The sequence below is a fragment of the Strix uralensis genome, chromosome Z, assembly GCF_047716275.1.
Source record: "Strix uralensis isolate ZFMK-TIS-50842 chromosome Z, bStrUra1, whole genome shotgun sequence".
Taxonomy (NCBI): domain Eukaryota; kingdom Metazoa; phylum Chordata; class Aves; order Strigiformes; family Strigidae; genus Strix; species Strix uralensis.
In genome coordinates this window covers 29046123-29058926 of record NC_134012.1, presented here as the reverse complement: position 1 = coordinate 29058926, position 12804 = coordinate 29046123, and the positions used below count along the sequence as shown (strand labels likewise).

The 12804-nt window shown below is 41.3% G+C and overlaps 1 long non-coding RNA gene across 1 annotated transcript; it reads right to left on the bottom strand.

Moving 5' to 3' along the window:
• Positions 1–464: 464 nt before the first annotated feature.
• Positions 465–12559, bottom strand: LOC141938132 (uncharacterized). The gene is made up of 3 exons (XR_012627176.1): positions 11653–12559; positions 10659–10848; positions 465–1221 (listed from the first exon to the last, which is right to left on the bottom strand). It is a non-coding gene; the product is annotated as an uncharacterized LOC141938132 (long non-coding RNA).
• Between the last annotated feature and the right edge of the window lie 245 nt (positions 12560–12804).

Sequence of the window (12804 nt, the reverse complement as noted above, 5' to 3'; positions counted from 1 at the left end):
TCTTGTTTGCATTTCTGTTTCAGCAAATCATGTAGAAGCCATCCCTTGCCTTCACCCCTTGTACCCTGTTCTCCCATCAACAGCACTCTCTTCTGTTATGTTTCAGGAAACCAAACACCCGTGCTAATGATGTAAACTCATGCGTTGACAAGGTTCTGCTTGAGTGAAAGTCTAGAGGGGAAAAAAAGCCCTCAAGATAAGGTGACTGGCTTTTTATACTGTCATGTCTAGAGCCAAAACCAAGAAATCTTTTTGATGGAATGACTTAATCATTTGTCACCAGAAAACTCTTTCTCAATATGGATTTTAACCATCTTTTCTTCCATGGAGACTTTACATGCAATATATTGGTTATTTATCTGAATGTGACTTCTGAAAGATAGATGTTAAAATTAATATTGAATAAGAAAATATTCAGTACTCTATTTCTTTTTTAGGCACTTTATAGGGAAAGAGATCTTCAGTGATGGTGTAACATTTTACATTTATTACACTAATGTCCTAGAAGTTAAGCTATTCCAGACTGAAAGAAGCCAGTACTTCTGACAAAAATAATATACATTCAGCCATACAAACAGTTGTATGATCTTCTCTGTGTATCGTCTCACTTCAGTCTATTGAGACTCCCTGTGGAACTAAGACTTTCTTTCCCTTCCAAATCAAAGAATTTCCTTTTCAGCAATTTTCTTTCTGAAGTCCATGAAGTACACTTCGTAGACATTAAAAGTTACAAGTAGTATTGAAAGTTTCAATGGACCATAGATCATTTACGAGCTTTTCTGTCACAGCATCAAAGTCTGAGAAATACATTTGATAATGTTATTTCCTGTCTTCTATTGTTCCTACTCCATGTCTGAACATCAAAAAGCATTGGACAATTCAAATATTTGAACAGTAACAACAGAAACAGTTACCCAGCTCACTATTTTAGAAAGAAATTCAGCACACAAATATCACTTTCAGTGTGTAAACGCCATCAGTCTCGTCTTCCTTAAACGCACTGACTCCTCACATCCCAGTTGACCTGCAAGCAAACTGTCCCCCATATCAAACACCTCAGCCATTCTTTTCATGTCTTCAGTGTGCACAAAGCTTGTGAAGGCTCTTGCCAAAGTGGAAAAAGCCCAGCAGAGATGAGTCAGACATCTACAGACGCAGGTTTGACCAGGCCCTCCTTTTGTTGAGAAATGAAGGGTTTGGGCAGAAGTAAAGAGAGTCTACCTGAAAAGGAAAAGAAATGCAGGTCATTTCAGTCTATGGAGAAATTAGAAATGCACCAAAATTAACATACTATTTCTTTAAAGAGATAACCTACTTAAATAGCAGTTTACCTCAGGAGTTAAAGCTGATGTCCTTCAGTATTTTGTATGTGCACTGTCCAGACACTGTTGGTAGCAATGAGGTTGTCACTATGGACTCCATGAAGTTGTTGGCACTTCTCCCTTTAGGGAGCAAAATCTTTGCTTGGGAATGGGGTCTGACTTCCATCTGCATAGTCTGTGTTGTCTCTTGATCTACTTCCAGAGATGTTATATGAAAGCTCTGAGAGTCTGAACAGTTGCCAAGCTGGGAAAGCCATGCATTTCCTTCAAAGGACCATTTACTTCGCTTTCCAACCAGGAAACTGGCTGACAAGGAGTGGAGCTCCTGACTGCCGCTGCTGGATATTGCCCACTTTCTGTTCCACATTCTGAGGGTGAAAGGGTGACCTGCAGAAGCATGTCAGGCAGGACTCAGCCCCAAATCTGAGTATGGGTTGTCACAGCTCCTGCTGTCAGTGCTGCACAGTTCCTTGAGCTTCCTTTGCTTCCCTTCCCTCCTCTTTACTCCATCTTCTGACAGACACTCTTGTCTCATACTCTTCTTCCACTCCTGCCATTCACTGCTGCCTTCTCTCCTATTTCTTCCCCTTGAGTCATGAACAGAACATCAGGCCCAGCAACTGGAGAAGGCCAGTCATTATGGATACTGCCCACCACAACTCCTGACAGCAGGCCTTCTCTGGCAGCAGACCTCCTCACATGTCTGTAGGGCCAGTGCTCAGGACATCAGCCATCATGCACACCCTTGCCAGGAGGCTTTCAGCCCTATAAACACAGCCCAAGCAAAGCCTGGCAAAAGCTTCAAGGGATCTATTGGGGAAGCTCATTAGTCTAGTGAGTTCTGAAAATTTTGGTGCACAGTTATCAAGGTCCTCCCTCTCATGCCACACAAGGTTGTGACTTTTACCACAAATACACTTAATTTGATAGAAGGTACAAGTCTACAGTTTCTAGGTGTTTTTCATTCTTAAGGGGACTTGAAAGGCCAAATTTTTGCATGTACAAAAAGTTCTCTCAATGCCATGGTCTTTCCTTCTCATCAACAAGCATAGGCAGAAATATTTTTTTTGGTGATGTTTTCTTTTCCTTGTTTTAAAAAGAAAGGAGAAGCAATGCAGTCCTGATGACAGCAGCCCACAAAGAGCATAGCTTTCAGTCCCACCACCACCACCTCAACACCTTCATCAACACCATCAGAGCAGAAGTGATTAAGGTGTCAATGTCATCACAGAAGCCATCTTGAAAATATTCTCTATCTCCACATTTCCTATCATTTTACTTGTTCCTTGTTATAAAATCTAATAGAAATAATTGTTGATATACATATCTCAGAGGATGTTTTCCAAAATGCAAAGGTAATTATTGTATTTTTCATTAACAAAACACAAATAACTGGTCATCCAGATACTTTATACAGAACTAGTGTATCTGAGGGCTAATCTCCAGGAAATCCACATGGATTTGCCATAGTCATCAGGCAGTGGCAAGGAATTATAAATTATACATTTCCAGTGGCCAACACGTGGTGGGCACCATGGATGGAGTTAGCCAAAATCTTTTGCAAAGTCACTGATGAAAAAGAGAAATACAGAGCAAACTGGAAATGCGAGAACAAATAATCATCTGTAAATTACCTGAGTTTTGGTATTACCGATTTTTTTTAGGGGTCTGTAATATTATATTAATGCTGTTTACAGAAAACATATTTTCTTTCTGAGGTGTTTCTTGGGGCAAATTCTGAGCTAGGTATGAATAAATATTGTTGTATTGGCTCAAAACCAGCATTATACCACTCCAAAACTGCAACCATAGCCTGAACCAGGCAAAAGGAAGACAGCAAAGAAGCTGTCTTTGCCAGACCTGGAACAGCTTGTACTTTACTGAGTCCGACTGACAGAGTGAGTTGTTTCAGGTTTGCATCCTGAACAATTAATTAGTCACCAGCCTGCTTTTGTGCAGCATGCACAGAAGTCACATAATCTCTTGCCCTCACAACTCCTTTGAAATGAGTAATGAAAAACACTTCACAGCAAGACAAGGCTCCTGTCGAATTATCACTGCACTCCTAGGTGCACTGTTTGAACACTCCTAGTTAAATAAGGTTTTAGGTGGGTGGTCACTTTGCTGATTGCTGATGTAAATGCCACTGCCTGTGTAACAGGAGCAACTGGAAAGGAGAACTCAAGAATGGCTACTGAAAACCTATTACCTGTAAGACCTTTGCCATGGCTCTGTGTGTTTTCACCACCATGTTGAACAGCCATTCAACTACAGTCAACAATACACATTTCTTTCTGAGGAGTCAGTATGTGGGCAACATTTATATATTGCAAAGGCGAACTTGCACTTATTCAGCAAAAGTAAAAGGAGTAGAGTTTGCTTGAATAAACATGTTTAACATGGCATGGCATCAGTTGCTTGCTGCTGGGGAGACAATTGAAATGATACATTTTTCATCCCCCACTAATCCACCGCTGTAATGAATGGCCTGTTAAACACCCTGAAAACCGACAAGCCAGGAAAGCTGAGGTTGCTTAGGTTGCTCTTGCAACAGCAAGCACTGTTAAGTTCAACATATATTGACTACAGTGATTTCTTACTATGGCTGCAGAGAGCTAGTCGCTGCTAATTAACCTCTGGCTGCACATCTGATACGTCCTAAATCATGTCTGTGACTTTTCAGGGGGATGGTCTCCACAATCTAAGAGGTCTTTCCAAGTCTCCAATTGTGATGGTTGCATGTCACTGCTTTGGAACATTTTATTGCTATAGGATTTATATTATGACACCTGAAATCATGTTAAGTCATCTCTGCTCTCTTTTCCCTTTCTCTCTCAGCCTCTTCCTCTTGTCTGGCTACACATACCCTTCCTGTTCCTTTCCAGGTACATTACCAATGAGAAAACAAACTTTTGCCTCATTTTCTGCTCACCTGACTAGAATTCATTTTCGTCTAAAATACCAAACATCAAACAACCACAGCTTGTGTTCACTTGGCTAATTGAGTTCCCTGGGCTATTTGCAAGCTTAGTTCCTAGAACATCTTAAACCAGTAGCCAGAATGTCTATTGTTGAGACATTAAAGCCATTGAACTGTACCGAGTTCATTACCCAGTTATAAGAGCCAGCCATTTAAGGGTCAAAGACTACCACTTCGAAGTGTGGCATAGATTCAGGCGGGTTTTCCTAGCTGTGGTTCAGTTCACATGTAGCCTTTAACTGGACACTCGAAGCTGGGATTAGCTGCTTTTGGCAATGCTTTTCCACATTGGCTGTAGATAGCATGATTTTAATTTCTCTTTGGTTTGTTTTCAGTCAACAATGGTAGCAGAAATTGTAGTGCAGATTAATCCAGGAGGAACTCATTATCCCTGAAAACGGATGAGCAAAAGTGACACACACAAATTGTTTTCCGTTATTATATTGGTGTGTAAAGTTCATACAGTCTATAGTAAAAACAAATCCTGATAACACTCTGATTTCATCTTTAGACAGCTCATAGCATGAAAACTTATCTTAAAACCTTCCCTGAATAGCTGTATTTTTTTCCCCTTCCTTCCTTTTTACTGTTGTAGAGGAAAGGAAGGACTCTATTCTTCTTTCCATTTTTCTTTCAGTATTCACTCTTGTTGATAGCTACATAATATTTTCCTTTTTAAGTGTTTTCATCCATCTTCTTCTCTAACTGTGTGACCATGAATCCCCAGCTCCTGGGAAAAAGACTGCTTAGTGATGATTTTTAGCTGACTTGCTTCTTCAAAGCTAATACTTGTTGTGCTCCAGCACCGTGAGTCTTCATATTGAAGGAAGAGGGAAAAAGCAAATTCCTAGTTTTGCTCTGTCCCAGGCTAATGTAACAGGCTCTCAGTATGTCTGCTCTTTTTCTAGGAGCTCAGTGAGGACCCGGAAGAAGCAGTCTTGGAGAACAGCAGGTAAGTCAGGCCTTCAGTGAACTCTGGCATCAGTGCACATTTCACAGGATTTTCCTTCCACTTCTGCCACATAACATTCATTACCACTCCTGGCTGCTCTTTCTGTTCAGTTTTAGTCACAGCCTAAACCTATTGTCCCTTTCTGACCACAGCTTATTCACTGTGCTGGTCATGACAAGGTGTGTCAGGCAGTGGACTATCATAAGCATCGTAAGAAGGAGATTTAAACTGACGGGTAGAAACAATTAGTAAACCCTGTATTCAAATGGCCACTGAAGAGCATAAAGTGTGGTATTTTCTAAACAAGTGATAAAAAAAACAAAGCTGGTGACATGTTTGTTGTCTTCTAACAAATGAGGAAAGGGTCTCACTATCAGGGTCAAGATTCCCAGTTGCAGTTTTGCAGAATGCCAGACATAATTTCTGTTGATGGTTATTGCTGAAAAAAAAATGCTTTAGGAGGAATTTTAATTTTAATTTAGTTCCTCTTTCCACATCAGAATGTCTCCTTCACTTTTGCACTAAGTATAACTAACGTCAGTGAGGTTTTTTTTCTGAAAAAGTAGCCCTTTTTGTATTTAGCAGAAAGTAACAATCCAATTTTTCACCCTTACAGCCATAGAATAAACCTTTCAGTTCAAACTCACAGAGTAAATTATTAACGGAGTAAGTTACCTAACAAAGGCTAGAAAAATAACAGTTATGTCCAAAGGGTTTTTCTTATTACTTCATTTAAGAATACCTTCCTGATATCTAGGAATAAACAGCTTGAAAACTCTTTTGTAAAGAAGCGTTAAAAGTGAGACACCTGACCTTTAAAAACACGCAGCTTGAAACAAAAGTTACAGCATCTAGAAACCAGAAGTAAAAAAAGTATCATAATGCCAGGTGATGGATTAACATATTCCAAGGTGGATTTAAATTGTCATGCCATGCCAATATGCTGTCAGTCATGAAAGATTAGTCTGGCATTGTAAAGACTTTCATCCAACAAAAGTACTGCAAAGTTAAAACTATGCTGTCTAGTTTTATATCAACACAATGTAGAGTTATATTAAGTAAATATTAAGAAAACTGTATAAGAGGTATAGCTGTTGACATGCAGGTTTAGAAACAACAAAGGGAGCCTTTTAAAATGTCATTGCATTCAGATAAGAAAACGTATCTTTTATCACTTTAGCAAAAGGGGGGGCAGCCTTCAAAGTATAGTTTCCAAGAAAAATAGACATTAAATCAAGGGGAAGAGAAATTTCACCTTTTCACCAGCTTAATCCACACATGTTTTAGGGATATATGATACTTTTATTTATGTGTTTCATATCCTATTCCCTTACAAACTTTTTGTTAGCTTAAGTAGCAGTGCCTATAAAGGTAGCAGAATTGGCACAATAAAGGCCCTGACACTAAGCAGACCAAACACGGTTAACGAGCGCATGTTGCAAATGCCACAGAGGGGGTGGCTGAGTCAACCCCAGCCCAGGTCCCTAGCTGCAAGCTTCGCTGCTGGCCTGGGTGCAGACACCGGGATGCAGCGGACACCTCTCACTCCCCTGGCCACCCATCCCAAAGGCAGGGTGATGCCAGGAGAGAATGGCCAGAAATCAGGTTATTCTCTCAGGAAGCTCTGGCTAGAAAGTAAATTTTTCATGATAGTCACAAGTAAAAATACCTCAACATCGTCCCCCAGGAGTGAATGTTTCTTGCACCGTAACAGCTTGGGGAAGTGCAGAAGGTGGAGGTTTGAAACTTTTTGTGAATCAGCTTTAACACAGGTATAGCAAAGGTAATGGGAGGGACACGATCTCTAATTGCTGCCGTTCCACACACCCACCTTGAAGGGAGGATGATATAATATATGACTAACCATGTGAGAAATGCATCTGTAGCTGGAGCGCAGGATCTGGAGCCAGGAAATCCTCAGTCCTAAACCAGGACCCTGAGACAGATTGCTCTTGTGGCTTTGGCTGGCTCACTTAGACTTCCTTGCTCAGCGTGTTTGTTTCAACCAGGGAGCTCAGAGATGAGCGCAGTTTGTGGACAAAGAACATATTCAGGCCATGGTAGGGCAGCAAAGGCTGACAAATGGCATTGTTAATCACCGCTGAGAAGGAAGCAGGGATCCTCTCCCCTCAATCCCCAGTACTGATCCTGGGCAAAGGAACTGAAATCTACAGGGACCCACAACCAGAGCAGTTGTGCAGTCTAGATGTAGTTCACACATGGCAGTAATCAGTGTTCCATTAGAGGCCCAATCCATGAAAACAACCCACATGCTACCTCTGAGAATCTCTTACTGTACAAAGCACAGACAGTGTCAGCCTTGGGCCTCACCAACATAGTCAGTGCTCATGCATGCCTGTCTGTGTTGAAGAATGATGTACACTAGAACAACCACATGGGTGAAATGCCACCCTGGACCACACACAGCTCCAGGAAAGTCCACAAAATTAGGTCTCCACTCTAGGCAGCAAATTTCCATTTCAACCCATTTCTCCCTGGACAGTCTTTTCTCTGTCTGCCTCCTTCTCTTGTGTTGTGTTTTATATGTGAATGGGGGAACAGACAAAAGCTCAAGAATGCCCTGAGCTTTTAACCCTTCCTGTGTCTGACACTGGAGGATAGGAAGGCTCACTAAGCACAACCCTGGTGCCCAGCTATACGTGCAGTTTGCCTCTGCTTCTGCTCCACCTGAGACACAATGACTGTGCCTCTGCTGCTGTTCACCATGCTCACACCAGTTCTGCAGCCCGGGAGACCTGAAACGCCTGTAAGGTGCCATACATCCCTCCCTGCCTCCATGTTGCTGTTCCTTTTTTTTGCAGAGAGGTCCCCCCAAAACTCAGTTCCTACCACTGCAACTCTAATAATGCCTGCAGGGGATGCAGCCCCTCCGTATCTAAGTCCCCAATTTGAATGCCTCCAGAATATTCCCATTACACACCAGCTGTTCAGACTATCACATAAGCAGCAGCCTCAGCAGAAAGGCCAAGGCCTGCAAGGGCAGAGGAAGTGAGCTAAGCTCTCACCCTCTCAAAGTAATCCTTCCAGACCAGGGTGGAAGTACAGTGGCTGCAGCCGCTGTGAGAAGGTTTAAAGAGCCACCCTGAGCTGTGTTCAGGCAATGAATACCAAACTCAGTCTCTGACCTGTTGTGTTAACATTATACTATCTTTTGCAAGCATTCAATCCACTGCATTTTAAAAAATGTGTATTTTAAATAGTTCAACCCTGAAAATATACTTGTTCTCTCAGTTTCACATCAGCTTTTTGCACAGCTGCCAACAGCCTTCACACCCCCTTTCCTAGCTCACCTGTGTAAACACTAGGAAAGTTTCTCTTTGCAAAGCACAGGTAGAGTCTTGTGGCTTGATAATATGCGAAAAAAGAGACAGAGACTTTCTTTGCAACACCACATGTGGGAGGGACCTGCCCCATCCAAGTTACTGTGCATTTGAGGGTAGCTTTTAAACTTCTCTTATAAATAACACTTGTTTCAAAATATTGTATGGGACATGTCTGACATTCCTCACCAAACTAGTATTTTTTAAGCCTCTTTAAATGGTTTCTGATTAAATGACATTACAGAAGACAGCTGATATGCAACAAATACTGCATCCCCTCCTATTTGCCTTGTTCTGTGTTTCTTATCTGCACTGAATACACTTATTTATACAAATGCTCCTGTTGATTTCAAAGAGCTTAAGCATTAAGAACATATTCACTATGAATTAGAGTACGTGAATACATTCCTCCTATTCTTCTTTCTGGGTTCAATGAGAGAATGGCCATAAATGTGGTGAAACTGGAAAGAGAGCAACAAGCTTGTTATGGGAGAGGTTTTGTGAGCATGATCTGAAAGATGGGCTGAGGAACATCCATGTACAAGGTCTCCAAATCAGTGTTTCCAGGATGGCCTTTTGAATTCACTAGTCAGTGTTACTCATTTGGGATTTATCAGCCTTAATGTGCTATGAACAGGCCCACTGAAGAGGAATAACATATTTCTTATGGAAACTTAAACCACCAAGCATGTCAGTAAGAGTGTGTTAGCCCCAGAAAAGAATAAGACAAGGAATAAGTCATTTTCATACCACTCCACGGCAGAAATCCTTTACATAACAACTTGTCACAAATTGATGATAATTCGTCCTTTCACCTTGAACCTGATTCCTTTCTCAGAGAAGTTCTGTTCAATAAAACACCATTTTCTAGAGTAAAACAACTCTGGAGTCACACCACATCCCTACACAGAGCTGTCTGGAAGAGGGTTTATGCACCATGTGTGGCCTATGTGCCACAAGTTTACCAGGCTTTTCACGCCCAGGCTTGCTCATGCTTGGCAATGAGAAGACAAACAACCAACCCAAAGCAAGGTTGCTTTTCAGCTCTTATTCCACCTCCAACCCCAACCTAGCACCCAAATCTCTCATTTCTGGCACAGCAAGAGGAGTGCTTCTCCACATCACCCATAGGCTTCACATGGTCATGAGGCGCTCTGGTGCTGAAATGGAAGCAAAAGGAAGACTATACAACTTGCTTCCTGCTTTGCTTGACTGAATTCAGACTTTTAAAACAGGCTGATTATTGTCCAGCTGTATTTTAGATGCCATCTTGAGACCAAGAAATTCAACTTGTCTGTTTAGCCAGAAGAAAAAATCATTCAAATGTTATTGCAGGAGAAGATTTAAAAAATTAGTTATGGGGGAAATAATGTCTAGCAAGCTTGTTTATAGGTCTTGTTTAACCAAAGAAAGAGTGCTGTGTCAGTCAGCGAACTAGCTAGCATATTTTAACAACTGCAGACTGGAACATTACTTTTGCCTATGTCACGTCCCAGGACAGTGAGCACAGGGAAAGGATGTTAATAGATCATACTCATATCTATCCATTTTCTCCCCAACTAAGGAGAAAGAGAAGCAATTCAGGCCATGGTCTAGACATCTCCCCTTCATGAATCCCTGGATTCACTGATGCCTTTCAGCAGAAAAACGCACATACCATTGGGTAAAAGGAAAGTTTTTCAGACAGATCTGAGGAGTCACATGTCAAAGCCTGTCTATACTGTGAATGTAAAGGTGTTGTGATTGGTTTATGATTCTCAGAAGGTATAAAGCAATGTGGTGACCAGAGGTGCTCAGATGCATTTGTGGAAGAGAAAAAACGCTGGATGTGTGCCCATTCTTTCTTCTTCCTAACGTACAAGGAGCACCTGAACATTTTTGTCTTTTGTAAGGCAATTTGCCTGCTTGTTACTGCTTTCACATTAAAAAAGAGTCTTTCACAGTACAGAAGAGGTTATAAACACCAGTAGAAGAGCCGATTAGTAGCAATAACTGGTAGCAAAGAGGGTGAAACTGTGGGTGTCTAAAACTCTCTAGGCATTTTCAGTATGATTCATACATACCAAGAAGACATATTTCTTAGGTAATGAAACAGCACAGTTGCTCCTTCAATTAATGGCCAACAGTGGTCCTAACTGACATCTCTGAAGGTCTCAGGAGGATTGCCAGTGAAACCAGGGCAAGAAAGACTTGGCAGTCTCAACAGTCCCAGGGTTAAAGGGAAGGTCAATCTGAAAGCAGTTTCAGTTCCTCCTAATACATTGGAAAGAAATATCTTTCAGAAAGCATCTTTGAAATTACAGTATACATGACTGATTATTGTATTTAGGAACATGATTGCTTATTTCATCCTGATTCAAACCCACCTTTTCTCTCTGACTGTTCTTTTTGAAGTGCTCCAGGGACTGGCCCAGGTCCATCAGAGTGAACAGCCACACATCATTTGTGCTGTGTTTCCCACTGGAGATTCCCACCACAGCCAATATACAGTTCAACTTTCAAGTGACAGAATTTCACCTTTAGCTTTTGAAAAACTGAAGGCTGTATTGCCTAGGCATAGGAACATGTTGCTGTATGACATCTTTAATTTTCCCCACAACACTCACAATATCACTTTCAGAATACAAATAACAAAATGAAGTAGGAGCACCTGCTCCCAGAGGAAGAAATTGTATTTACCTATTATAAACCAATCAAGATAATTTACATAAATGAACTTGCAGTAACTAGGCACAATGGCTAGTCAATCTAGTTTTACTATCTTTATTTAATATGTCTTAACTACATTGTGTATTTTTAAAATAAAACCATGTCTTGATTTTATAGACCCAAATTTGCTAACCAAGCAAAGGCAGGTGAGTGAAAAGGAGTGTCCTTTGCTATTCTGTAACCAGAGCATTGACTTAGCTCTACTGCATGCATTCCTGAAGCATATCACCAGCTAGAGGACTTCACCGACTGATGACTCCATCCTCCATCAGACTCCATCCTCCATTCCGTTTACTCCTGCATACATCTACAAGGCATGCACTACAACACAGAGTACCAGTAATGTACCTGTTTGATGACGTTGTTGCTGTTTTTCAATATTCTTTTTCTTCCTCAGTTTGGTCTCAGGTTGTACATGTCAACATCATTGCGTTTGTAGTGTCGAAGCATTTTCTCCTGCTGAAGAAACAATGAAGTTATTCAACTACGTCTCTTTACAGTCTGGTATTCCACAAACGAGGTGAGATAGGGTGTGAAAGTACAAAACACGTCTCTGCACCCCCACAGTCCTTGCAAATCTACAGCAGTGAAGATGTTTTTCAGTCTTCCTTGCTCTCGAGGCCTCTTTGCACCACACACATATATATATACAAAATGTGGAAAATAAAGAGCAAAGCTATGAAATCTTCCGCTCTTACGGTTACAAGCTCCTGTTAAAATCACAGGCGTCATCTAGTGGACACTGGGAGAAATAGGGAACACCAGCACGCCTCTGATGGATGCTTCAAGAACGCATAAGCAGAGTGAGGGCAGAGATGCAGGCAATACCGCTTTGCTACCAGCGGAGGAGAGCAGCGAGGACAAGCCGGTCTCACAGGCTGCGCTGCAGTCCGGTCGCATTCAGGAAAAACACCCGGGAGCTGCTGCAAAACGGACCTGTTCATCTAATTTAAACTGCACGGATGGTAAGGAGGCAGCCCTAATTCATGTTTGCCATAAGACTGAAAACGTGTGAACTTTAAAAAAAAAAAAATTTAGATTGTGTCTTCAAAAGCAATGGAAGAGAGGAAACCACTCTTCTGCCTCTCCATGGTTACTGTGGATTCATGGTTTGTTATTGTTTTAATAGCTTACAAATGGTGAGTGGATGCAGAGAAAGCAACACTTCTGAGGGTGGATCATCACCTAAACCAACTATTCATGTTTGAAAGACGATTTGTAAATTTTTCAGTGCTGGTATTTGTGTAGAATAAAGGATGACTTTGTTTGCAGCTGATGAATAATTATCTTTCAACTGTATGTCCCCTGCTGCCTAATTAAGAGCATCTCAAGCATCATGGCAGCATTATTCAAAATACTGATATAGTCATATTGGATGGCAATAACAGAAAACATTTTAAGACCTTGCCAGAAATCATCGTAAGATTCAGATGGCTGTGCCTTCAGTTCTCACTTATCAGCAGAGGGAAGTAGTCTGTCTGTTCACAAATTTGAGCTTTA